General features: G+C 45.2%; 1 long non-coding RNA gene across 2 annotated transcripts in view; it reads right to left on the reverse strand.

Annotated features, from left to right (window-relative positions):
* LOC133048405 (uncharacterized) overlaps positions 1-22,791 on the reverse strand; it is a 140,311-nt gene extending 117,520 nt beyond the window's left edge. Inside the window, exons 1-2 of one of the 2 annotated variants that reach the window (XR_009691033.1) lie at positions 22,687-22,791; positions 21,504-21,572 (exon numbers count right to left, since the gene is read on the reverse strand). This is a non-coding gene — a long non-coding RNA (uncharacterized LOC133048405). Of the gene's footprint in view, positions 1-21,503; positions 21,573-21,674; positions 21,794-22,686 lie in introns of those variants that run through there. The other variant, XR_009691034.1, reaches the window with a different exon arrangement.
* Positions 22,792-27,638: the final 4,847 nt, after the last annotated feature.

A 27,638-nucleotide genomic window follows, 5' to 3' on the forward strand; every position in this document is an offset into this window, starting at 1 on the left:
AAGAATATCTCCTGACCTCAGTCTCCTACTGGGAGAGGATGGCTCTGAAAGTGAGTTAGTCACCATCCAGACCCAAACCCCAGGGACAGCCCTGGGCTAGGCATGGCCACTGAGCTGCCACCACCTCGGGCCCCCCACCTCCACTTTGCAAACTTGGTCTCAAATCTTGGGTTTCTGCTGTGGCCCCTCCATTTCTTATTCTCCCCCTCATTCTCCCAAACTCCCCTGGATTTCCAGCCCTGACTAAGACAACCCTCTCCTCTTTACTCCTGAGCACCCCGCAGGACCTACAAGAGGTTGCACAAGTCATTAATGTTATTCACCAAGTGTTTCCAGTTCTCAGCCCTCAACCTACCCAATCAGTAGGATTGTACTTTCTCTTGTGCAGGTGCTGGGATAACTAGCACTGGCCAGTGACTTGCAAGCGGAATGTCTGTGGGTCACTTCTACAGTGGAGCATTTCATTATGAGCACAAGACTGCCAGAGCCTTCTGTTCTCTCAAGCAGGGAGACTGGCAACTCAGCCCTTGAATGACCACAACCAGCTAAGCCTGTGGCTGATGTGTAACACATACATAGTATGAGCCTGGAGGGCTTCCCTGGTGGCCCAGATGGTGAAGAATCTGCCTGCAATGTGGGAGACCTGGGCTTAGTCCCTGGGTTGGGAAGATCTCCTGGAGAAGGGAAAGGCAACCCACTCCAGTGTTCTTGCCTGGAGAATCCCATGGACAGAGGAGTCTGGGGGGCTACAGTCCATGAGATCTCAAAGAATCAGACAAGACTGAGTGACGAACACCACTACTGTGAGCAAGGAACAAACCTTCATGGTTTTAAGTCACTGAGCATGGGTATTATTTGTTCCTACAACATAATTTCAGTTTGTCTGGGCTGTGAGGGTTGGCAGCTTTTGCTAATCCCTTTCCTGGGCACTTGAAGTCCTTTCCTTTTATCCCCAGTTATCAGCTGAGGTGTTTCCATGAATCAACAGATGGACAGACTGAGCAGAAGAGTGCAGCCCTGCCTGCCACTGGGGTCATGATGCCCTGCACTGCTCACTGACTCTGTTGACTGACTCAGCATCACCTGTACTTTTATACCCTTGGGATACTGCTGAATCTTCAAGCAGGTACTTTTTCTCCTTTCACACAGCATGCTGGTAAGATGACTCTCCTTTCTTTCCTCCAGTCCAGCCCTACTGCTGACCAAAGCTTTCTTGGAGCCTGTTTTCATAATGACAAGGAAAGGAGCTAACATCATGATTTCTAAAGATATCTTCATCACTAAAAGTCTTTGCCTGGAGTTCGGAAATTATTACAAGTAGATCCAAACTCACTGCCTCTATTTTTCATGACAATGATAATATAACTGCTGGATATAATTCACTTCCAGCAGTTGCCATGTCTATCTTGTGTTCCGATTCCTGAGGACAGTTGGCAAGTGAACTTCCTTTGCTGCAGGCTTTGGTGGTTCACGTGACTCTCTGGCTTTGCAATGATGACAAATGAAATTACTGCAGGTCCTGGAGCCTCAGTCCCTGGAAACCATCAACAGGATGACAGCTCCTTCTATTTGGCTTGTAACAAGCTCTTCCAGGCAACTAATCACCAGACAGGGTCTCCCATCCAGAATGCAGAGTTTCTTAATCTCATTTTGAAAAATTAATTGTGTGATCTCAGCACTGGGATTATTCCTCATAGAGAATTCCAAAATCACAACTCAGTGTAAAAGAAAGATTATAAACTCAAAGACAGGATGACACAAAAAGGAAAAACCAAAAGGAGTGATATGCTTAAAAACCAAGTAAAATTTCAGATATTTGAGTATAAACAAATAATTTCTCATGTAAGTTTTGTGTTATAATTGCAAGAAGTAAAATAGCTTTAGTGGCCTTTTGCTGGAGAGAGAGATTATTTTGTTTCTTTTCCTAGGACTTTCCTCTCATTCCTGTACCTGGCAGAGGACTTTGCCCTAAGAGGGTGTTCAATTAATGCTTAATGAGTTTGAAATGACCTCCTGCCTAAGTGTTTTGTGCTTAGTGTACGTTTGATTTGTGGTATGTGATGTATGTGTGCGTGCTTGGAACAAAAACAGAGAGAGAGATATAAATATACGTGAACACTAAATACAAGGCATTCATTCCTTTCTTTTTTTCATTCCTTTCTTCTACAAATATTTATTGAATGCCTACCATGTGCTAGGTACATGTCTAGAAATACAGAGAAAGTTACTAGACTCATGATATCTATATTTGAATGAAGGAGACCGGGAATAAACAACAAAAACAGCTGTTTATAAAGGGAAAAGATGAGGTAATGGAAAATGACGGGTGGGGCATTACAGGGCAGTCAAGGGAGCCCCTCTGAATAGAAACAGGAATGAATCAAGAGTTAAATACAGGGCTATTTGCCCAGAAAATAAACTAGGAAGATAAAACAAGTTCAAAGGCCCTGAGGCAGAACCTGTTTTGTGAATTAGAGAAACAAATGTGCCAATGTAGTTAGAACAGAGTGAAGGACAGATGATAGGAAGTGAAGCCACAGAAGTAGCAAGCACCAGGTCATGTAGGGCCCTTTAGGTCATGCTGAGAACTTTGAATTTTACTCTGAGAATGAAGGGGAGCTGCTGGAAGTTTTTGAGCAAGAGAATGACATGACTGGATTTAAGTTTTGAAAAATTTTCTGCTACTGCAGTGTAAAAACGAGAATGCGGGTTACAAGGAAGGCTTAAATCTGTTTATACTGAGTCCCATGATGATGATTAAGATTATAAGTGAACTTCCATTTCAAGGCAGGATGATCACCACTGTCCTGTATGTTTGATTTTCAAATGAATCCATTTTGTGTGATTATCCTTTTCTCTCAGAATCTCACTGTGGGAACACTGCAATAAAGTCACAGAACCAGGATACCAAACCAGGATACCAGGATCATCCCATAGGGATCTGAGAGCACAAGGGGGAGTTTCTGGGCTCCCAGGAGAAAAGGGGAGGATAAATGTAGACTTCATGTCACCCTTTTAGCCTAGCTAGCCTAAATCCTCTATCTATTAATAATCATTTTCAGCTCTGAAAAATGATGACACAGAGCAACGCCCAGTATCTCTAAGGGTGAGCCTTCTCTGATGTTTGCCTCTTTACCAGTTTGAGCTGGCATCAAGACATTTTTCAAAGGAAGGATAAAATATGTCAGAGGTTCTCCAAGTTCAAGTTTTCTTCTCCTGCTAAGAATCTCACAAGATAGCATGCCTTTGGAGACATGTGCAAAAGACAGAAGACCTCCCGATCCTCTGTTTTTAGAGGAGACTAGAGTCCGAGGGACAGAAAGGTGAAGGGAAAAGGCAGCAGCCACGAAAGGAGGTGAGTTTATGAGGATGGTGATGGCCCTCAAAAGGTTTTCATGCTCCACCAGGAGAAAGAAGGCCTCCTCCTCAGTCTTAAGGTGCAATTGACTCTATTTCTCCAAACTCAGAATTCAGGATTGGTCTTATCTTATCTGTGCAATGATTTTCAAGAATCTTAACTTCTCTGGCCTTGGCTGCCTTGTTTGTTAGAAGAAAAGGGAATTGGACTACATAGTTTTATATGGGATGCATTCAGCTTTAAAATTCTGTTTCTCAGACTCACACTCAAAGATAAGCCAATTCAACCCATTTCAAGGCCAGTGATGTAGTCCTATAACATGAAGATTCCAGCATAAATTCCAGACCTACTCTAAGTGGTTTTGCTTTGATGTTGCTTAGTCGTTAAGTCTTGTCCAACTCTTCTGTGATCCCGTGGACTGCAGCCGGCCAGGATCCTCTATCCATGGGACTTCCCAGACAACAATACCGGGGTGGGGTGCCATTTCCTTCTCCAGGGGATCTTCCTAACCCTGCATTGCCAAGCAGGTCCTTTACCACTGAGTCACCAGGGAAGCTAGTGATCTTTTCAGTCTTACTTATTTCATTGCATTGTTCTATTTTCTATTTGTTCTATTTTATGCATTGTTCTATTTCATGGTGATATTGTTCTATTTTCACCAAGGAAATGAAAGCAGAAGGAAGGAAGTAAGGGAGAAAAGAAGGAAGGAAGGGGAGAAGGAAAGAGAGAGGAAGGTAGGAAAGAAGTGAAAGACCTAAAAATGTGCAATTAGTATCCATGAGATAGAAAATAGCCTTCTTTTCCAAATATCAGTGGAAATTATGAGTTTCCTGCTATCCTCCATTGTAACCCATATGTTGCGGGGCTAGAAAATTTGGTGGCCCTGGTTCGTGTGTCAGCCTTACTGCTCACACCATTTTCTTTAGCAAATAGTTGTTTTGAAAGACACTTTCTTCTGCATTTTCCTCCCACACGAGTGGAGAGAGTATGTGTAACTACCTTTCTTAATAGGCATTCACAGGGCAAAATACTCTTCCACGTTGTAACCAGCTCATGGCAATGAGATAGCTGGCCACTAGGGGAATCTTCTAATGGTTCTATGTTTGCCTTACCCTTATGAGTAAGAGTAAGGAGAGTGGATCTTATGATCAGAGAGATCCTCCTGGAGACATCATTATTCAGATAAAATGCTATCAAATAAGTTCTCTGATAAAGAAAATGGAAAGGAAATTCAGGTTTCTATGCAGAAGATAAGACCAGTCAATTGATTTACTTAGACTTAAGTAGCTACTTCGAGAGGCCCACACCCCACCATATCTCTGCCCATAATGAGGTTCTGTCTCCTGCTGTAACTTGACCTTCTTGGCTTGGGTTGAGAAACACCTGTGGTATTAGAATCTCGGGGAGCCAGTGGGTCCTAAAACTCTGAAACCTGAGCAGCAACATCTGTCTGCCTTTCTTCTCTTCCATCAACCAGTGTGGGGCACTACCAGGGAGCAGATGCTGAATAAGGGCCAGTGGCTGGTGCTGAACAAGGGAGACCCAACAAAGCAGCAAACGCCGCACCGTCAGCATTCAGGGCTTCCTGTCCAAGCTGGCCGGCTTCTCTCTTCCCTTTCTCCCTCACACAGTGGAAAGGAAATTTATTAGGCAAATTCCTCCATGGCAGAGAGAGTGTGGGAGTCTCAACAGTTGCTGCGTACTTGACTTTTGGTGAGCAGCTTGTCAGGATCATGATTTGTAGTGAGCAAAGCCACTGGTCTCCTGTGTATGTATGGGCTGAGGGACTTCAGTTGATAGGAATCAGGGTGGTCATTTCATTGACCCTTTTCATCCAGGTCAACACAGAAGGTGGAAGCCAAGGGGGAAGAGACCAGAGACCCTGGGGAGAAGGAGCCATGTGAGGGGGAGGCTGGCAGACAGAGACAGGGCAGATGATTTCTTTCTTGCCTCATTTTCTTGGGCTCTTTATCCTTCTCTAGGGGGCCTGAAGCTGGAAACAAGTTTTGCTTTCCAGTTTAAATCCATCATTTCTCAAGGCTCATCATGGGAATTTAAGTTTCTCTTTTTCTCTCCTTACCTTTGATTAGGAGTTAGAAGAAGGATGCCCAGGCTTCCAAGCATAGGCAGGAGGGCAGCAATGGGGCCTTGACTCTGGACAGGGAAGGCAGGAGGTGTATGGCCTTGTAAAGAGTCTCAGAGAGGCAATGCTCTGGGAATGAAAGTACTTTTGTAGTGGAATATAAAAGAAAAGAGAAACTACAAGTGTGCAGGCAGCACCACCCCCAATGCTGGGCATCCCCCTTAATGCTAGTCAAGTGATGCTGCTCTCAATAGGAAAGGTCAAAAACTCCTGACCCCATGGGTAAGAGATGATTGACCAGCCTGATTCACTAGCATGTCCTACTTATCATAGATACTCCCAAATATTTAAAAGGGGAATGAACAAGAGAGTCACTGGTCATTATTTAACATGACACACCTCCCAAACATAGGTAGTTTTAAACAAACACTTTGGGAGCCAAAGCAGGAAGGCAGTGCAGTATAGTGGCTGGGGGTAGGCTCTAGAATCAAACAGTCCTGAACATGAATCCTGACTGTTGCCTACTAGATGTGTTATTTTTGGTGACTTGTTAACTTCCTTTAATCTCCTTTAGGCCTATAAATGAGGATAAAGGAAAACAAAATTTGTGCTTAACCTGGTTACAAGATTTAAAATAATTCTAGCACCTATCCACACACAGAGAATTAAAGAAATAAAGTATGTGTGATGGTTTATTTTATGTGGCAACTTGGTTAGGCCATAATGCCCAGTGACTTGGTCAAGCACTAGGACCAAGTAGATTTTGAGCCAAGCAGATTAAATCAATAGATTTTGAGTCAAGCAGATTACCCTCTAAAATGTGGGTGGGCCTGATCCAATGAGTTGAAGGTCTTACAAGAAAAGACTGAGGATCCCCAGAAAAGGAAGGAATTGTGCCCCCAGACTGCCTTTGAGCTCACAACTGTGACATTAACTCTTCCTTGGGTTTCCAGCCTGCCAACGTGCCTGACAGACCCTACAACTGTGTGAGCCAATTCCTTAAAATAAATCTTTCTCTCTCCCCACCTCTAGATGAATGGATGGAGGGACAGATGGATATAGACAGATGGATGAAAGGATGGATGGATAGATCTATTTGTTCTGTTTCTCTGGAGAAGCCTGACTAACACAGTATCTACAAAGTACTGAGTGTAGTTCCTGGCACAGTTTGTGCTCAAGAAGAGTTTTCTCTTATGATCATTAATTCCCTAAGTGATAAAGCTTTCCACACCTGGACAGAACTCCAGGTGCCTGTGGGAAGGTTATTAGGAGTTGGGGATTAGGGAAAACAGAAGATCTGCTTGTCAGCACTGAAGCATACAATTTAGGTAGCACCCACTCCGGGAGAGGTGTCGCCTGGACATCTGCTGTTTGCGGGGCGGAGGCTAGGCTCCTCAGCCCTGGCATACCTAGCCCCTCTTCCCCTGCCCTTCTCACAGCTCCTCAGCCCTCACCAGGGAGATGATTTGTGACTCAGGCTCCTTGGTAGCTGCACCTGCAAATGCCAGGCCTGCAGCCCAGTCTGCAGGTTACTCATGGCCTTTCTACTTTCAGATGCTGTTCCCTAACTGACCTAGACTCCCTGCGAGGCTTTTTGGTAAGCTGTGCTTTTCTTCCAGAGTCTCACTGACTCTTTTATCATCACTAAATCATCTGAATCATCAACTCGGTCCAGAGCCACTGACACAGGATAGAGAAACTCCCAGCTCACCTTTTGCCCCCTTCCTCGCAGGGGTGGTGTTTACGGGAGGAGAGGGGGAGAGAGGAGAATGCTGCAGCACTGAAAAGCCTGTTGTTCTCTGTCCCCGAGCCCAGAAGAGCCACATTCTTCTGGCACCTGACGTTCCTCAGTGACCCTGCCTGCTTTGGTCTCTCCTTGCCTTTCTGAGAGGAGCCTTGCCCTGTAACTGCCCTCCAGCCTGGGCCTTCTTCCTCTCACATCCCCATCCCTCTTCCCTCGCTCTCTGTTACAACTCCAAAGACAGACCTGTTTGCCAGCCTGAAGGCACTGTGCTAGGCTCCCTCAATGCCTCTTTTCCATGAATAGGAAGACTAGGTTCAAGCTTCAGATACTTGATAATTAAGCTGAAGCCTCAAAGGAGTGTATGGTTTTCAGTGACTGTGGTTCTTGCACCAAAGGCCAAGGGTGTGTTGGCTATGGCTCACTCAAAGGCCATACAGAGAACCATACTTTGATGGCCCCTAGACCACCTAGGCCACCCTCCTTTGGCAGAGGCAGCGGCTAATGCCTGGAAAAGGCAGGAGTTCTACTTAAAGCCACACAGTTAACTGGGAACCAAGTCAGAGCTCAAGTGTGGGACTCCTGATTCAGTTCAGTGCTCGCTCGAGACTGCCTGGAAGAGGCCGTGGAGAGAGTATTCACCTTGGTAATGACCCTGGATACTATATCTGAGGGTTGTTGATAGGTTGATCCAAATTGTGTTCATTGAGGAAGTAGAAATCGAGGTAGCATGTGGAATTTGTATACAGAGAGAAAGGATAAGGACAAGCAAAAGAGCCCAGCACAGGTCTCCCATCTCATCTGTTCATTGAGTCACTCATGGACTCACTCACACAGTCATTCTTTTATTCCACTACAGATTTGTGGGGTGCCCTGGCTAGCTCCCACCAAACAATGCCACAGGTTCTATGTTGGAGAGTTCCTAGCCACACTCTAGACATAGGAGGTTGAGCTCTGAGCATGTAATGGTCTTTGCACAGACACACAGACACACAGATACACACACAGCTTTGGCCAAACTGAAGACCACACCATGAAAGAGAGAATGTTGGTAATGAATGGTGAGAGATGTCTCCTTCTTCCCACAGATCTTGGGATCACAGACTTCTCTCTCTTCCTCTGCTTCTTAGAGGACCACTAAACCTGGAACCCCAGTGGCTGCAGTGGCCATGGTTTCTGAGGTCCTAGATGGACTCTCCAGGTGGACCCCAGCCCTCCATGCTGCCTGCCTTCTCAGATCCACTCCTCAGGGCCCAACTGTGTGACCTTGGCCCCTTCACTCACTGGCCATCTCCCCAACGTCCTCAGCTATTGGAGCTTGGCCTGCTGAGCCTCCCTAGGCCAAATGGGTCTCACCATCCAGTACAGGTGGGAAGGACGTGGAGATACAGTCGCTTCCGTGGGAAGGCCTCTCCTGGGAGGCAACCCTCTGAGGCCCAAGTCAACCCCACCCTGACTGAGCTGAATTTTCAACAAGTCCATGAGGAGAGCTGGAAAGGGCATTTGGCCAACAGACCACCACTCATCACAGCTCTGCTGCTCAGAAACCAGCAGGGGTTCTTTAAACAGTCCCGGAGGCGAGTACACAGGATGAAGGCATCTGCTCTCCAAGGAGAGGCCAAGGGCTCGTGGACCCTGAGGATTGAGTGGTCAGCCCCTGTGCAGTCCATCAAGACAGAGAAAAAACAGAGGACAGAAAAAACATATATTGGGCTTCTCCAGTGGCTCAGTGGTAAAGAATGTGCCTACAATGCAGGAGCTTCAGGAGACGCGGGTTCGATCCCTAGGTTGAGAAGATCCCCTGGAGAAGGAAATGGCAACCCACTCCAATGTTCTTGCCTGGAGAATCCCATGGACAGAGGAGCCTGGCGGGCTACAGTCCATGGGGTCACTAAGGGTTGGACATGACTGAGGCAAGTTAGCATGCATGCATGAGAAAAAATATGAGGAGGCTGCAGGCTTTCCTATAATGAGCCTAGACTTCAGAGTTAGACTGCCTCTAACATTGCCTAGCTCTGTTACCTTGAGCAAGTTACTTAACTTTTCTGAGTCAAACTTCTAACATGAAGCTAATGGTACTTTTCCTGCTAAGATGGCATAAAGATTAGAAAAAACACACAAAGCACCCAGACAATACCCAGCACAGCCTTGATAATGAATGACAAGAGCCAAAGTCTGGGGAGCACTTACTATGTTCTCAGGAGCTGGAAGCTCCTAGGTTATTCTTCTCGGTCAGGGAAGCAAATAGGTATTACAGGTACAAACACAGATGGGTCTCCAGCTTTGTGGCTCAGCTTTGAACCTTCCCCAGGACACTTAAAGCCCCAGCATCATCTCATGGTGGCAGGTGACCCAGAAGAGGGGATGGAGATGTGCGTCAAAGGCCCAACTGTCTCAGAGCACCCCAGGACCCTGGGGAGGACACTGTGGCATCCAGAGATCAGGCCCAGCCCTGCTTTGCTTCTGCAACCACAAGGTGGAATGGCCAGCAGCCACGGGAGGGTTCTTCCTTTTTCCGAAGTATGTTTGCTGTATAAACACAGTCATAAAAGGAGAGCCAAGTGTCGGTGATGGTGGGGTTATAGCAGGAAAGGGGGAGGCAGTGATCCTGGTGATGGCTGGCTGTGTCCAGCCAGCCCCGGTCAGCGTGGGGGAGGAAAGGCCCTGCAGCCCATCAGGCTGTCAGGCCATACAGACCCTACTTTCTTCAACCTCTACTCTGCTGGGGCAATTCAGAGACTTGGGGGAGGAGGAGGCAACTGGGAGGAGGAGGGGGAGGGGGCAGCCAGGGAGTCATGCTAAACTGCTCCCAGGCTCCAAGGCCTTGCTGGACTCTGAAAAACAATTCGGTTTCCACTTGTCATTTGATCCATAAAATGCATCGCTTGGGTACTTAAGGATGGTCCCCCTGGGGCTGCATCTGTGTGATGCAGATTCAAAAGGAGAATTACTGACCATGGAGATGGCTCCACCACCAGCAGCCTGAAGGAGGAACAGGGTGCTCAGAGTCCCGCTGGCTGTGTCTTCATGGGGAGCGGCAAGCAAAAGATTGGAACAATGATTTTAAGCCACTCAAGCCTCTGCCCCTTCAAAACAGGAACTACAACTTGGAACGACTTATATAAATCAGGAAGAAGTAGGCATAGGAGCTTGAATGATCAAAACAGCCGTGTCTGCTCTCAGCTGCATGTCAAGAATTCCAGAATTCTGTCTCTTCCACCCCATGGCCCTGCCTGCTCACTGCCTCTACTCCCACCCCACATTGCCATGACTTGTGGACTTCAAGGTTTCTTCCCCCAAATCTCCAAATTACCGACAGTTCTAGCTACCTCACATTCCATCTCTAGCCCCTTCAAGCTCCACTTGCTTGGAGAATTGTGATTCTTCAAGGAGAATGAGGAGTCAAGGGAGGGGGCAAGGCTTCCGGAGACGGCATGCTAGGTTCTGAGTCTAATTCAGATATACCATACTCTGTCTGCTCAGATGGAAAACTTACGACTCGCAGCTGCATTACAACAAGCCCAGGGATGAAGCCATCCCGGGCCCCCGCATATTTTCCTTGGCCTCAGCACAGGCCGTTGACATCACTGCAGGCTTGGCCATTCATCCACTGCCATTTGGAGCTTGTGGCTGCCTGAGGCTGTGTTCCAGGGTCTGGGGAGGGTCTAATTGCAAACTGGGTGGTAGTAGGGATGGAGGTGGTCCCACTGAGTTTGTGAAAACAAACCAAAAGGCACTGAACCTTGCCTTTCCTCCACTGGAACGGTGAGTGAAACTAACCCCAGCCCTCTCTACCCAGCACACACAGGCCCAGGCCAAGGCCAGCCCAGAGACCCAGAAGCCTTGGTTCTGCCTGTACTATTTTGGGGAGTGGTGACGAATGTTCGCCACAGGTAAGAAAAGCAAGTGTTCCAGTAGCAAATTCTATCACATCCTTCTAGACGTCACTGAGGCCGCTCTGGGCCCATCTGCATTCTCCTGCAAATCCTGGGGAGCAGGAAAACCCTGTTAATGGCTCCCAGAGGTCTCAGAAAAGAAAATGGCAAGAGTAGGAAATGTGAGCATTAGGAGACAGGGAATGTGCATAGGTGCATGTATTGCAGGACCCATAATTATCTTTAAAAGACAGCTCTTCTTTATGGGGGATGCTGTAAAGGAGAGCCTTTTGCTGAGCTTCCCAACTGCTGAAAAGCTCTCAGTTCTGCTGGCCTGGAGACCGCTGGGGTAGCAGTCAAGACAGGAGGACAATGAGGCAGGTTTGACAGCTCAGGCAGAGAGCCCATGGCTTTTGCAAGTGTTGCTTCCAGGGTTCAGAAGGTGAGATGCCATGGACACAGCTCTGGGTTTTGTCACTGAGATAAAGTATGGCTTAGTGATAGGCCTGCAGCCTCCAGAGGCTATGAACAGAATGTGACTCCTGGTAGAGGCCATACTTTGTTCTCTTTGCTTCTCAGGACCTGCTTTTCTGCACAGACTCAAGAATAGGATCACTTCTTTCTCAAACATCATTTGACACGAAGTGTTTGAGGAAGATGGTCAGCCCTCAGGATGCCCATCTAACTCAGAGCTGAAGGGGACCAGGGATGCTTCCGGAAATGTTTAACAGCCAGTTGGGGAATGGTCCTCAGTTGTAGCATCTGCTGATTTCTGAGATGTAAATACTCCCATCGAGGTCAATTTCAAGCTGCCAACTTTGGGGAGATGATTCATTGGCCTCTTGTATTTCTGCACATTTTGTGAGCAAAGGTACTGACAGTTTTTGTTTTGGATTATCTTATTAAAGTTGTTGGCTCTCTCTCTCTCTGTCCCAATGCTGGAGACACAGGACTTCACGTCCCTAGAAGAGGAGAGGTAGGCAATGGAGAGAATCTTGACTTCTGAATCCATTCTCATAGAGGCGCGATCCAGGAGAGCCATCTGTCAAAACCATCCACGTTAGACTGTGCCTGAATGAGAAATAAACTTTTCTCGTGGTAGGACACTGATATTTAAGGTTGTTGGTCATGGTTCCCAGTACTACTTACTCTAATACAAGTCATCACTATTATTACCTCCACCTATTGATGAGAAAACTGAGGACTGGAGTAATAGACTAGGTCTCACCTCCTGTAAACAGTACAGCCAGAATGCAAACCTAGGCCTCTCTGCCTCCAGAATTTTTTTTTTTTTCTGCTTTGCTGTCTCTTCCCGGCAAAGGTCCACGTGTGGCAAAGGTTCTGAGGTCCACAGACTTGCCGAGAGTGGGAACACAGGCCTCCCTGGCAGAGAAAGCCAGTTTTCTTTGGTAATCAGTCCTGCCTCCAGGGGAGTCTGGAAGGAAGGCTGACCATCTGCAGCTTCCAGGAAGATTGATTCCTCATGTCCAAGCCTCTGCTGTTCAGGGCAAAGCAAGGACCCCCTGAAGAACTACTAAGCTGATGAGCATTGCGCATTCAGGACAGCTGGCAGACTACATGAGGGCCACTCCCACCCCAAAGACCACTGAAAGACCCCTGGCACCATGAGATTGCAAACACTGCAACAATTCACTGGGCACTCATACCATGAAATTGCTGGACACCCCCAGTCAGCATGGATGGGAGCCCCCTGGGGCATCACAGCCAGGATGACTGGGACCCTGGGAAGCAGCTACCTGGTTTACCTTCCAGAGAGTCCCTGGTTAGGCACAGTTTCAGCACTTACTGAGCACCTGGTGTGTCCAACTACAATGACTACTTCTGAGACTCTGCTTCAGAGACTGACAAAGGATTTGTTGTTCCGATTCCTAGAGGTGTTTAAGAGAAAAATCTGACAATGGTACTAAAATAAGGCCACATTTGGTTTGCTATTTCATGAATCATCTCTGATGAAAAGGACCTAAATACATACATTCAAGACTGTCATGGAAAATACTTGAAATGGAGATGCTGCTGGGTGATAGGAAGGAGTCAGAAGAGGTGAAGAGCCCCGCGTATCTCACCTACTTCCACGTCCCATCGCCCACACAGAGTCAACACTCAGAAAATACCTATGCAATGTTTGACTTAATAAACAAGAGTTTTTTTGAGCTGACTTGGTAGTTCTTTCATCTTTTCTGGACCCTCAAGAGATATGGGAGGCTCATCGAGGTGACAATTCAGGATGGCATGGGGGCACTTCTGCCACAGTCTTTCCTAGGATTTTTGAGGAACACATGAACTGCTGAGTATGGGTCTAAGTAGCTGTTCACCTCTGAAACTCTGCCCTGTGGCTCTACCATCACCGCTTCCAGGTTCTTGATCTCTGATGCAAACTGAAGGACACAGCCCGAGGTGTGGGTGAATGAGTGTAAAATGACTAGCTGCAAGGCTGAGGGCCTGTCTGCTGAGCTCTGGAAAATGCAAACTTCACAGACTATTTCTTTCTCTGGGTCTTGCCCAGCTCCTCCCAAGCCTTGGCATTCAACAGTCCAAGAGTAGTAATAGTAACTAATAATAGAAATCATTTCCAATCAAAACACATGGCCTGATCTTACTAAAGAGTCCTAGGGATTAAAATATTCTCTGCATGAAAGAAACTGTTTGTTTCACAATTCGACCTTTGGCCAACACAGCTACTAGATCCCGGGCCGGCTCCCTGGACTGGCCACTGCATACGTGCAGAGGGAAATTCCACTCTGCGTATAACTCACGGGGCCCTGGCTCCTAAGGCGACTAGTCGTCTTACTCATACTGCCCTTCCCTCTCCACACGACAGCACTTACATTCCTAAAACTTGCATGTGAGCTTGTTTCTCTACTACTCAAAAGCCTGGGGTGGCACCCTATTGTTTAGGTAATAAAATCCAACTCCTTCGGCATTAGATGACCAAAATGTAGACCAGTCTTACATGCTACTGTGAGTGAAAAGTGAAAGTGTTGGTTCCTTGGTCGTGTCCGGCTCTTTTGCAGCCCCATGGACTATAGTCTGCCAGGCTCCTCTGTCCATGGGATTCTCCAGGCAAGGATACTGGAGTGGGTTGCCATTTCCTTCTCCAGGGAATCATCCCAACCCAGGGATCAAATCCAGGTCTCCTGCATTGCAGACAGACTCTTTACCATCTAAGCAACCAGGGAAGCCCAGCTGTTTACCAGTCTTAGAATACTACTTAGCATTCTATACTAAGTACTAATACTACTGTATTCTACCCTTATCCCTCCATCTAGAACCCCGCACTTTAATCAAAATTATCCATTCATTTTGCCTGAACACTTTTTTTTTTTGCTTGGTTAACATTAAAGTAAAATTTATATACAATGAAATGCATAGATCTTCAGGGTACCAACTGATGACTTTGGATAAATGTACGCTATCATTCAGTGTTTCAAATCTTAACATTTCCATATCTCAGAATGTTCCCTCATGTCCCCTTCTAGCCAATTCTCTCTCCCAGAGGAAACTACTATCCTAATTTCTGTCACCACAAATTAGTTCGTCTGCTTTGAACTTTACACAGAGGAATCACACAGCATGTACTCTTTCGTGTCCCACTCCTTCTCCCCAACATAATGTTTTCAATATTGACACAGGTGGTTGAGTATTCTGGTAATTGATTCTTTACCTACTAATTATTGTCAAAGAGTATTCCATATATGAATATGCAATATACAATGTTTTTATCCAATCACCTGCAGGCAGATACTTGGACTGTTTGCAGTGTTTGGCTATTACAAATAAAGTTGCTATAAATACTCTAGCACAGGTCTTTTTGTGGACATATGTTTTCATTTCTCCTAGGTAAATCCCTAGGAGTAGAACTGCTGGAAGACAGGACTGGTGCATTTTTAAGCTGGTAGGAAACTATTGCACTGGTTTCCAAAATATATAACATTTTTAAACTCAATAACATTTTTCTTTCTCATTCACATACTTTCCAGGGTAATTCCAACGAATCAGGGTGTTAAAGGGAGGTTGTTCCTCAGTCATTTAGAAGCCCTGCCTCCCCAAATGAGGCTTACAAGGTAACTCAGTATCAACGTTTGGCCAGCGGGTGGAGAACAAGTAGATGGAGAAAGAACACCTCTTTCCTTCCCGACTTGACCCAGAAGTAAACATTGTCCTTTTGATTGACACTTCACTGTTCAGAGCTAGTGAAACCTCACCAGGAGATCTGTGAAATGGACACCCTGGACAGCTGCTTACCTGTCACCAGCCTGTACCACGGGAGGGGAACACAAGTCTACGGTGTAGAGTAGCTATCTCACCACCCCAGGGATTACAGGCCTAACTTCCTTTCCAGTCTAACTGTGCCCATTGCAACTGCCCCATAATTGGTATGGAATAACTCCTTCCTTCCTCTGCATTGCTATTGTACTTGCTGTCCCTCTACTATGGCTCTTATTAAGACCTGCCGTTGGTGATTTTGTTCAGTGTTTTGCCCACTAGATGGCATTCTCTTGGAGGGCTCTGGGGTCTGGCCATGTTGGAACCCGCTGTTTGGCACACAGTTGGGTCTCCATGAGTTTGCTGAACTCATGGCGGTAGAGACCAAGGGTGCCCACCAGCTCCCCTTCCTGGACACACCACTTGTCTGAACTCCCCAGTCCGCCCTGCATCGGCTGCGTGACGTCTCACCAACACAACGTGAGCCAGAGCCAGCTCCCTGGCAGGCTCCAGGCTGCTGCAGTGAGTCACCAGCCAACTGGACAAGGAGGCTCCACTGGGGCACCCAAGACCCGACCAGCAGAGCCTGGGTCCTGAATAATTGGTGGAGTGGAATCCCTGTGCTGACCTCACTGCTGAGATTGGGCATTGTTGGCTAAACAAGTCAACCTACCCTGACTAACTACTCACACTGGGTGAACACAGCCACAAACCTCAGAAGGGACAACCACTTACATTATTTGTCCATTGCCTTTCCTTACTCCTCACTAAATACTGACCGTGTGACATCTGTGTCACCAGCCCATGCTGGTATGTGATGCCAGTGTCCAGGCAGAGAGTTTTCTAGGTACACATTCCATTGTGATTTTGTAACTAAACTTGATAATGGTTTCACTGAGTCTTAAATACTATGCATTTCCTCTGTACCTCATTTGACTATAAGCTCTTAAAAGTCAGGTACAAAATTCTTGCTCTGAATCCTGGGTATATAGCTATTCATTGGCTTAGTAAATATTTGCTGAGTGCCCACTCACTATGTCATTCGTGCTTCTAGGCAATGGAGACAGAGCAGAGAATCAAACAAACCAAGTCCCTGTTCTCAGTGAGTGAGACAGATAATAAACAAATAAATGTGAGTGTTGAAAAGGCAGGAATAGGAGTTATTGTTGTTCAGTCTAAGTGGTGTCCGAATCTGCAGCCCCATGGACTGTAGCATGCCAGGCTTCCCTGTCCTCCACTATCTCTCAGTGTTTGCTTAAACTCATATCCATTGAGTTGGTGATGCCATCCAATCATCTCATCCTCTGTCATCCCCTTCTCCTCCTGCCCTCAATCTCACCTTGTCATGTAGCACTATGGCCTTCTTCCCAGCTTCTAACATATTGGGTTGATAATTAATTAATGTCTGTCTCACCCATAGAACTGTGTGATCCATGAGCCTGGGGTGCCCATCTACCTCTGGCATCAAGCATAGTGCTGGCACAGGGCAAATATTCCATAAATATTTATTGAATCAAAAATGAATAATGATGATTATATCTACTATCTGCTGAAAGAAGTGAAAGTGGAAGTGAAAGTCACTCAGTCATGTTTGACTCTTTGCGACCCCATGGACTATATAGTTCATGGAATTCCCTAGGCCAGAATATTGGAGTGGGTAGCCGTTCCCTTCTCCAGGGGTTCTTCCCAACCAGGGATCAAACCCAAGTCTCCCACACTGCAGGCAGATTCTTTACCAGCTGAGCCACCAGGAAAGTCCAACTATGCTGAGAGCCTGCTATTTTCCAATACCATGCAAAATGTTTGCATGCATTATCTCATTTAATCTTTACATCATCCCTGCAAAGTAGTTATAATTACCTCTTTTTTACCCTGTAGGGAATTGGGGCTCAGAAGGTTAAGTGAATAACCCTCTGTCACATGGCCAAAGTCAGTGACAAACTTGACATCAGAACCCACACAATTTTCTCAGGACCACACTGCCACACACAACAAGAAGGGCTTTTTTTTTTTTTCATTCCATATATTCTTTCTCAAGCATGAGGAGCAACCACTACGGGCCACTGTTTTTGTGAGCTGGACAGTTCATCCCCCTCTGCAATTTGCCCCAGCCAGCCTGGGCCGCCTTCCCCAGCAGACAGAAGACGTGTGCTTGCGGTAATTACAGAGCATGCTGTCCTTTTCATTTATGTCTTCACAATCCAGCTTGACATCGTGTCATAAAAGTTTATGTACTGTGTTCTCTCCGCTCCTTACTAATATTCTCTGGTGCTCTCCCTGGCCATCCAGAATCAATACTAGCACTCCTCTCTCAATAAAGTAGGGAGCTATGAACAAGGCCCAAATGGGCACAGTGACTATTTGTGGCAATTAGACGTCACACTGAAAAATGGCCACGCTGAAGGCGAGTGGGCAAGATCTAAAGACCAGCAGCATCACTAATGTCCCTCACCAGGGACCCTGGAAATTGGACTGCTTAAGAAATACCCTCTGTCCTCTCCCCCTCTTCCCTTTCTCACCCTCTCTGCCTCTCTTTTTCTCACCAGAGATAAGGAGAGAGAAGTACATTCAAATTAGGGACCCTAGCGATCGATTTTTACTTGCAGTGGTGGATTGCAATCAATGTTAATTAACCAGAATCTTTCTCAGCAAAGGTTGGGACAGGAGAGTAACTGCACAATATTTTTGACTGCAACAATGGGTATTAATAGGCTTTGGGGTGCCCAGAGAGCCGGAGGCAGAAGGAAGGCAGTACTGAGAGGCTGCAAGGAAGAGAAGGTATGCACAGGAAGAGGAGAGACTGGGAAGGATTTAAAGTGGTCCTATCCATGGGCCCTGGCAGCATTTTCTGGAAACTGGAGCAAGGAAGTTCAGCTATTTGCACATCACTCACCTTCCTTCTCTCCCAGGAAAAGTGAACTTCATCAGGAGCTATTTCTCACATTGACAGCAAGGGCAGTGGCAGTCAAGAACCATCCCATGAATCCCATGACGCTCATCACCCTAGAGCAGAGCTCATACCTGGACCATGTGGCTCAGTGGGAAGAACAAGGAATTTAGCAGCAAAAAGTGGGTTTGAGCCTTAGGAAGTGCTTCCTGGCCATGGAACTGCAGGCAAGTTATTCAGTACATAACATTTGACCTTCAACTCACTCACCGACAATGTAGGTGATTACAACTGACCTTAGGAGCACTGACACAAGATTCAAATGAGATCCTACATGGAGGCACATTGTTAGTGACACACTACAGGAATGTCAGTGGCCAGCACTGTCGTGAGTCACAAGCACTGGAGCCTCTGATCTTAAGCAGCTAGCATACAAGACGGGACCCCAGGTTCCGTTTCAATCTGGACTTGTCTCTAACACTGCAGGAAGTTGTGTTGGCAGTTACCCATGCCAATTTTTATTCAAACAATCACTTACCTCTATATATAAGTATCACACCGAGAAGAGGACCCCCAAATGTGCCAATGCAAGTTTTTGATATCCCAGAGGAAAGAAAAGAAAGTTACAACAAAACATGATTAAACTGGCAAAAATAAAGTCAAAAGCTGTATCTGTTTTGAAAGAGTGCACACATTACAACTTCTTAGTCAAGACAGAAAATAGAAACCCAAGAATCCTATGGGCACTATCTTCTGGAGAGACTCATTGGGATCAGGTTTTTGGGGTTTCCATCATACCATTTCCGCCTCTCTGTCTAAGAGAAGCTTTCAAAGCCTTCAGGCAAGAGAAGGGCACAAATACTCTTCAGGTTTTTCAAGTCCCCTGGGAGTAAGGGAGCATATTGGGGAACACTGCCAGGTAGGAAAATGATCCCCAACTGTCCTAGGTGACCCCTTGGCCTCTGGGACAGGGAAGTCCCAACCATGGTGACACAAACTAGCTCCTCCTTGTCAAGGTACCTACTAGGAATCTTCCTCTTAAGGAAGATGAATGAAAGGAGAAGAAGCTGGGAGATAGAAGAGGAAAGAATGGAGAAAGAGAGGAACAGGAGAGGTTGTTCAATAAACAGACTTATGGGTTCAAAGAACAGTGCTGAGCATAGGCCATGAGGCAGCCCCCAAACCCCCATGCCCAGCTCACTCTGGAGAAGTGAAAGTGAAAGCCGCTCAGTCGTGTCTGACTATTTGCAACCCCATGGACTGTAGTCCATGGAATTCTCCAGGCCAGAACACTAGAGTGGGTAGCCTTTCCCTTCTCCAGGGTATCTTCCCAACCCAGGGATCAAACCCAGGTCTCCCACATTGCAGGTGGATTTTTTACCAGCTGAGCTGCAAGGGAAGCCCAAGAATATTGGAGTGGATAGCCTATCCCTTCTCCTGAGGATCTTCCTGACCCATGAATTGAATTGGGGTCTCCTGCATTGCAGGCAGATTCTTTACCAACTGAGCTATCAGGAAAGCCATCACTCTGGAGACCCAGAGGGAACTAGTATCTCTGCCCTCAGGGTTGGGTGGAAGGTGGCAAATTCACAGATAATCATCACACAGGGCCTGGGGGAAGTGCATAGGAGTGGGGTGGGGAAAAGTAGGAGTCTTTAAGGAAAAGATATTATCAGTGAAGAGAAGGACAAAAGAGCTGAAAGGAGAATGAACTGAGAAAACAGAAAGGGAGGGAAAATAAGGAGATAGCAGGTGAAAAAAAAATTATTACCTCAGCCCAGGATTTATATACTCAGCTCATATGCAAATCTTGTCTCATTGATCTGCGATTTCAGTGAATAAAGCTTCCTTTTTTCTAGAGCTATTGATTGTGAAGCAAGCTGAGAAGGCCAGGGCAGTCCTGGACAGATCTGGGGAGTAAGTTCACAGTGGGTGGGCTTTGCACTTAATTAGAGAAGAGCAATTGCTCACTGTGATGAAGGGTCATCCTTGAGGGAGGAAGTATCTTCAATCACACCTCCCTCTCCAATACAGAAAGCATTGTAGTTTCATGAGCAAGGCCTGCACCACTTTCCCAGAGCCCTGCAGGAGGGGCCCCTCTGGGCCTGGTCTAAGCGTGGGGAGCCTCCTTTGCTCATATGTAGAAGCACATCCTATCTCTCCCAACTGTTTAGATTTATCCGTTCCCAAGGCTTGGCCTCTCTTGGGTCTTCGTCAAATCCCACTGGTTTCTGGGGAAAGAGTCAGGAAGTCAGCCTAACTTAGGAGAAGAGAGACTTCAGTTTTGGAGGTACTCCAGCAAGCACCTGGAAGATACCAGGGGCCAAGAGAGAGTTCAGCCTGAGGCCAAGATCTGGAGGTCTTTCTCCTGTAGGAGCAGGAAAGCTGATGAAGTAGGTAAGCCCAGAGGGAGAAGGTGTAGAGAGAGAGAAGTGGAAGGCTCAGGGCTGAGTTGGCATATTCAAGAGTTGGAAGAGAAAGAGGGATCATAGAGATACAGACAGTAGGGCAAGAGAGAAGCAAGAACATGAGATCGTGAAGGGACACGGAAGAGGAGAGAAATTCAGACACATCTGAGCAGGTGAGCTGAGCAAGAACCAGATGGTGACAAATGTAATCAGTGCTTAACCTTGAAGCTCACCAGGACCCTGTGGGGCTCCTGGGTATAGAAGCTGTTGTGTGTACCCCCATTTCTTATAGGGAACAGACTCCAGCCTCCATGACCTTCCCTGAGTTTCAAAGCACAGATTTGAACAGTTGCTAATCCAGGAAGGGAGGGGATGCAGAGTCCAGGGAGGAGAAGCCAAGAAACAGTAGTGCAGTATTGGGGCAGGGTTCTTGTTCAGCCTCAAATGATACACATAACAATGTTTTTAAGTTCTTCATAGAATTAACTTTCTATAAATGGAAGATATCAGCAGTCTTCATGCCACAGAAGACCACCTGAGACTAGATTAAAGGAACCAGAGCAGCTCATCACTAAGGTGACCTGAGACCAGATTAAGGGAGTGCAGGACCTTCACACACCCTAATCTTATCAGCAACCTTACCCTTGAACTACTGCTATAAAACTCCTCAAAAAATCCTCCTGGGTAGGTACACACAGTTTTCAAGGGCAGGAGCCCACTGTGTGCCCCTTTGCCTGGCAAAGCAATAAAGCATTTTTTTTTCCTGTTCTTTTCTATTTCATCCCAAACTCTGTCTTCAAGATTGAATTCAGCATCAGTGCAGAGGCCGAGTTTCTGGCATCATCCAGACTCACAGGTTTGTAAACCACCTCTTCATTAGGTGTTATAGCAGCAGGACCCATGAACAAAACAGAGAGCAAAGCTTACCTGCCCTCTTGATGCCTGCAGTCTTGTGGGGAAGACAGAGGACCTGTGGCAGGTAGGGCTTCTCAAACTCTGTGGGAAAGAACCAAATGTTACTGTTTTACTGCCTATAATTGTGGATAGATACCACATCATGTCAATGTCAAGCTGTTATAAAAGTTCATAAATTCTTACATTTTCTCACTTGTCTGCTCACAGACTGACATGGATGGCCTACCACATCTTGAGTAGTTTAGATGACAGAAATGCAGATTGTTTACCAAACAGCTCCTCTCTCCTGTAGCTTCCCAAGAGCATCCAGTGTTTTTCAGGATACTGACAAACTATATTTACCAACCTAGGATAGGCAAGTAGATGACTTCTGGTAGAGCTTATAGGAAAGTTTCATAAATGGGGCTGACTCATCTGGTAGATATTTCCTGTTTCCTGCCCCTCTCATGGATGTGATGGCTTGCATTCCAACAGCCATCTTGGAACCATGAGGCAACATTAAGGACACTGAAGCACAAAGCTTTAAGGATCTGGTCCCTGTTGACTGTTAAGCTACCACGTTGACTCTGGAGAGCATATTTCTACATTTTTTGTTACATGAAAGAAAAGCTTTTACCTGGTTGAAGCCATTGAAATCTGGGGACAACCATCAAGTATATTTTTCATATACTTTGGTAAGTTAACAGGCACTTACCTTGCAGAGTGGTAAATACTATCATCACAATGATTAGAAAAGTTCAGAGAAAGTATCTCCAACATAGCTAGGAGGGAGAGTTGGGGAAAGCTATCTGAAAGAGACAAGGACAGAACAAAAGCCTAAAAGACGAGGAGTTAACTAGGGAAAAAGGTTCATGGGGAGAAAAGTTTTCCCAGAGAAGAGAAAAATATACCCAGTTTATGCAAAGAGCAGGACGTGAGAGGAAGTGGGGCCATATGAAGAACTCAAAGTAGTTCAGGCTGGAATAAAGAGTGTAAAGTGGGAGTGGGAAGGGAAGAAATAATGGGGGCTGCCAAGGGATGGGAGGTGATTTCCACATGAAGGAAGCAGATCCCTGACCTTCTAGAAGCCTCCATCCCAATCAAAGGCAGAGTTTTTCAGAAGACAGTGTTTGCCGCTAGAAACCAGCTGGCAGACACTGGCTCTGGTCTCATCTCTGAGGAGGGAAATCACATTCTGCTTAGCCAAGTCACTTACCTCTTGGGTTTCCCATTTCCAAGTCTGCAAAACAAGGCTCATGCTACTGCCCCATCAACCTCACAAGGGATCTGTGAACCAGAGGTTGTGCTTTCTTACCAATAAGGCACTAAAGGCTTCCTGTTCAGCCCTCTCATTTTACTGATCAGAATCATGAGGCCCAGAGAAGTCTTCCCACCTGGATGAGGAGAGCTGAGCCTGGAATTCCCCTCTCCCAACTCTCACACTGTTATTCTTTCCCTGCAAAGAGCTGAGTGTTTTGCACTTGAAGTAGATGGTTACTGTTCCTGCCAAGGGAACACAGCAGAGAGAGATGATAGAGTTTCTTATTTCAAGAAACCTAGTACTTGAAGGTGCTTTGAATAACACATACTTTTGAAACTAACTAAATATTTGGAATGTGTCTTCCCATCCTTCCTTTCTGCTCTAAAAGCAAAAACAAATCTCTGTAATTTGATGGGGAGTGGGGTGGGATAGGAGGTGTTGAAATAGATAAAAGGGAAAATTTAACTCAGTAACCACAGATGTGAAAGTGCCCCAAAGTATTTAGACCAGATTCACATCTTTGGAGGTGACTCTTAAGTTAAACTCTTAAGTTTCCACTGAATCACTGGGAAAACATAGCCAACCCCCTTCGGTGACTTCACAGTTGCTCCCTGAAAAGGTCATTGTAATCCACCCTCTTCGTTCCATAAACGAACAACTCCTAGAGCCCTGCTGGGATGACCATTATTTGGGGGACTACAGAGAAAGTTCATAACCTAATGAAATGGTATTACAGGAGTAACTGTTACTTACGAAAAGTTTGCCTGTTATTTCGCTTAGTGCTCATACTAACCGTGAGGGACAGAAATTGTCGTCCCCCAAATTTTAGATAAGGAAACAGGGCCTCCTGACTTCCGTCACATCCAGTCGGTCCCCCAGCCCTGCTGAACCATCCTTCATGATGTCTCTTTTGTGTGCCATGGCTTTCCCAGTGCTTCCTGGAAACCGATGCCTCCTCCTCTCTGGTGATTCCCATCTACCTGACACCCTCCATTCCCACATCTAATGTTTCTTAGGCATTTCATCATGGCATCACTGCAAACTCAAAACATCTAAACTGTAGGAACTTCATGTTCTTTTGCAAACTCCCCCTTCATCTTAACTTTTTATCGTGAGTCAATTGCCCAAGATGGAAACCACAAAATCTACACCTCACCCAAAGACATCTATTCACAGACCCCAGACTACATCTTGTGGTTTCCATCCTTGCTCATGCCACACCATCCTCCAGGCTCTAATAAAGTTCCACTTCTCTGAAATCTCCCCTGATCTTCCTAAGAAGTTGGTTTAACAAGTGTAATAAATAAATAAATGAACAAGGATATTTACTACAACACTGTTTCTAATGGGGTAAAAAATATCTCAGAGAAAGCAACAAGGACATATTGTACATCACAGAGGAATACAGTTATTATTTTATGATAACTTTAAATAAGTATAATCTATGAATATATTGAATCACTAGGTTGTACACCTAAAACAGGGAAGTCTGGCATACTGCAGTTCACTGGGTCACAAAGAGTCAGACATGACTGATTGAACAACAACATAAATCAACTATACTTCAATGTAAAAAGCTCAGAGAACTGGGTCCCACTGTCAATATGAGGCAGTGTGATACACACATACAATGGAATAGTACACAGCCAGTGAGAAATAAAGCAAAGATAATTATATGCACTGACAGAGGTTAAAGAACAATATATATAATATGATCCCACTGCATAAAAATACACGTTTCTATACACATGTATTATACTATACACATAAAAATTCTGAAAGTCTCAACAAAACTCTTCATAGTGTCTATCTCTGTAATGACAGATGGAGAATTAGACATTTCAGTCTCTACACTAAATCTATCTCTAACTTAATTTTATGGCAGTGAATTACTTACATACTACAATTTTTCCATTTTTGAAAAAAAAGGTTTTTTTCCCCCCTTTTTTGATTGCTTATAGTATACCTGTAGGGTTTGAATATGTCTGACATATCTTTTATCCCCTAGGGCATGTAACACACTGTCTCACATGTCAAGTTTCCTTAAGCTATTTCCATCGGTTGTACAGCAAATTTGGAAAACTCAGCAGTGGCCACGGACTGGAAAAGGTCAGTTTTCATTCCAATCCCAAAGAAAGGCAATGCCAAAGAATGCTCAAACTACCACATAATTGCACTCATCTCACACACCAGTAAAGTAATGCTCAAAATTCTCCAAGCCAGGCTTCAACAGTTCGTGAACTGTGAATTTCCAGATATTCAACCTGGATTTAGAAAACGCAGAGGAACCAGAGATCAAATTGCCAACATCCACTGTATCATCAAAAAAGCAAGAATTCCAGAAAAACATCTACTTCTGCTTTATTGACTATGCCAAAGCCTTTGACTGTGTGGATCACAATAAACTGTGGAAAATTCTTAAAGAGATGGGAATACCAGACCACCTGACCTGCCTCTTGAGAAATCTGTATGCAGGTCAGGAAGCAACATTCAGAACTAGACATGGAACAACAGACTGGTTTCAAATAGGGAAAGGAGTACGTCAAGGGTGTATATTGTCACCCTGCTTATTTAACTTATATGCAGAGTACATCATGAGAAACGCTGGGCTGTAGGAAGCACAAGCTAGAATCAAGGTTGCCAGGAGAAATATCAATAACCTCAGATATGCAGATGACACCACACTTACGGCCGAAAGCAAAGAACTAAAGAGCCTCTTGATGAAAGTGAAAGAGAAGTGTGAAAAAGTTGGCTTAAAACTCAACTTTCATAAAACTAAGATCATGGCATCCAGTCCCATCACTTTATGGCAAATAGATGGGGAAACAGTGGAAACAGCGAGAGACTATTTTTGGGGGTTCCAAAATCCCTGCAGATGGTGATTGCAGTCATGAAATTAAAAGGTGCTTGCTCCTTGGAAGAAAAGTTATGACCAACCTAGACAGTATATTAAAAAGGAGAGACACTACTTTGCCAACAAAGGTCCATCTAGTCAAAGCCAGTAGTCATGTATGGATGTGAGACTTGGACTATAAAGAAAGCTGAGCACCAAAGAATTGATGCTTTTGAACTGTGGTGTGGGAGAAGACTCTTGAGAGTCCCTTGGACTGCAAGGAGATCCAACCAGTCCATCCTAAAGGAAATTAGTCCTGAATATTCTTTGGAAGGACTGATGCTGAAGCTGAAGCTCCAATCGTTTGGCCACCTGATGCAAAGAACTGATTCATTTGAAAAGACCCTGATGTTAGGAAAGATTGAAGGCAGGAGGAGAAGGGGATGACAGAGGATGAGATGGCTGGATGGCATCACCGACTCAATGGACATGAGTTTGAGTAAACTCCAGGAGTTGGTGATGGACAGGGAGGCCTGGAGTGCTGCAGTCCATGGGGCTGCAAAGAGTCAGACACGACTGAGCGACTGAACTGAACTGTACAGTACTTGACACAGGAGATTAAATTAAAAGCCCTGCTCTCTGGCATCCCCTCAATTATACTATGGATGCTCCTGACACCTAAGCACACATATAATTTATTACCACCTTCACATACCTGGCTGGAAACTAAATAACCCAAAGAACGCATGACCATTCTTCAAAAAGAAAACTTGTTCATCAGATCTAAGAGCAAAACCACTCAGATATATAAAATAAGGAGGGGGAAATGAGGACAAATTTGTCAATTCTTAATTCCTGCTTTCTCTTGGTTTTAGGGTTTTTAAAATATTTTCTCTAAGAGATACTGTTATTATAACCAGAGTCAAAATCCATCACCAAGAGAGGGAAAGCGATGTTCAAAGAGGCATTGAAAAATAAGAATGTACAGGTGCCTATGTTTACCTCTCCCTGATTTTTTATTTGTTGGGAGCTTGTTTAAATAATTTAAACTGCTGAGTTGTATTGTTGAATCTCAGTCATGGGAAAATGTGTGAAAAACAGTCAATTGGAGCATCTTGTCAGAGGACCTTCTAAGGGATAAAAAACAGGGTGCCAAGTGTCCTTTCAACAAGCAGTAATTGTGACTATAGACTTCTTTAGAAATCCAGAGGGACATACCTAAGAAGTAGAGCTTCAAAAATAGAAATGTCTTGGAGATGAGAAAGAAAACTAGGCTCTGTAACTACCTACAGTTAACAGCAAAGCAGGCTTAACGGCTAAACAAGGTGATCAGTGTGTGGTGTCACTTCCAAAAACAGCACTCCATCCCAAACAATATTCTGAACATTAGTTCCACTTCCGCCACAAAAGTCCTTGAGAGGTTTAAGTTCACCAAAATCGCTTTGTGGAATTGTGATCTGCGGGGAGACAATACTTTAATATTCTCCTCCATTAGTCACAAAGGCTTTATTTGATGTCACCTGTATGCACATGGGAAAGACGAGAAGGTACTCTATGTCTATAGGGTGTCTAGCAAAAATGGTGACAACTTTTGCCATCAAGGAACCGAAACAAACATGAAAGAGTGCATAACTGAAAATCTTGGTAGGATGTAATGTTTGCAAGGTTTCAGAGCATTAGTTCATCAGGAAGTTGTTAGATGCCTCTATGAGCCCTACAAATGCGAACCACAAGGGATATCAAAGAAATAACGAGATGAGACTCAGATGCTGTTGTCCAGAACCTTAACATCTTCATGGGGAGTGCAAGACTTTCAATGGAAGTCAATGTAAGAACCACCGTATAGCACAAAATACTAAATTATGTGGTATAAAGATAAGTGATATATTGAGGGTTAAGAAAAAGGAGAAAAAAGTATTTGAAGATGCCAGTTCAATTCAGTTTGACTCAATATTTTTGGAACTCTGTATTACGTAATAGGCATTAGGTAGATCCTTCAAAGAAGAGAATAATAGGACAATATGAGACAAAATCACTTCCTCCCCTCAGAAGAATCTATAGTTTAGCAGGGAAA

The sequence above is a fragment of the Dama dama genome, chromosome 29, assembly GCF_033118175.1.
Source record: "Dama dama isolate Ldn47 chromosome 29, ASM3311817v1, whole genome shotgun sequence".
Classification (NCBI taxonomy): domain Eukaryota; kingdom Metazoa; phylum Chordata; class Mammalia; order Artiodactyla; family Cervidae; genus Dama; species Dama dama.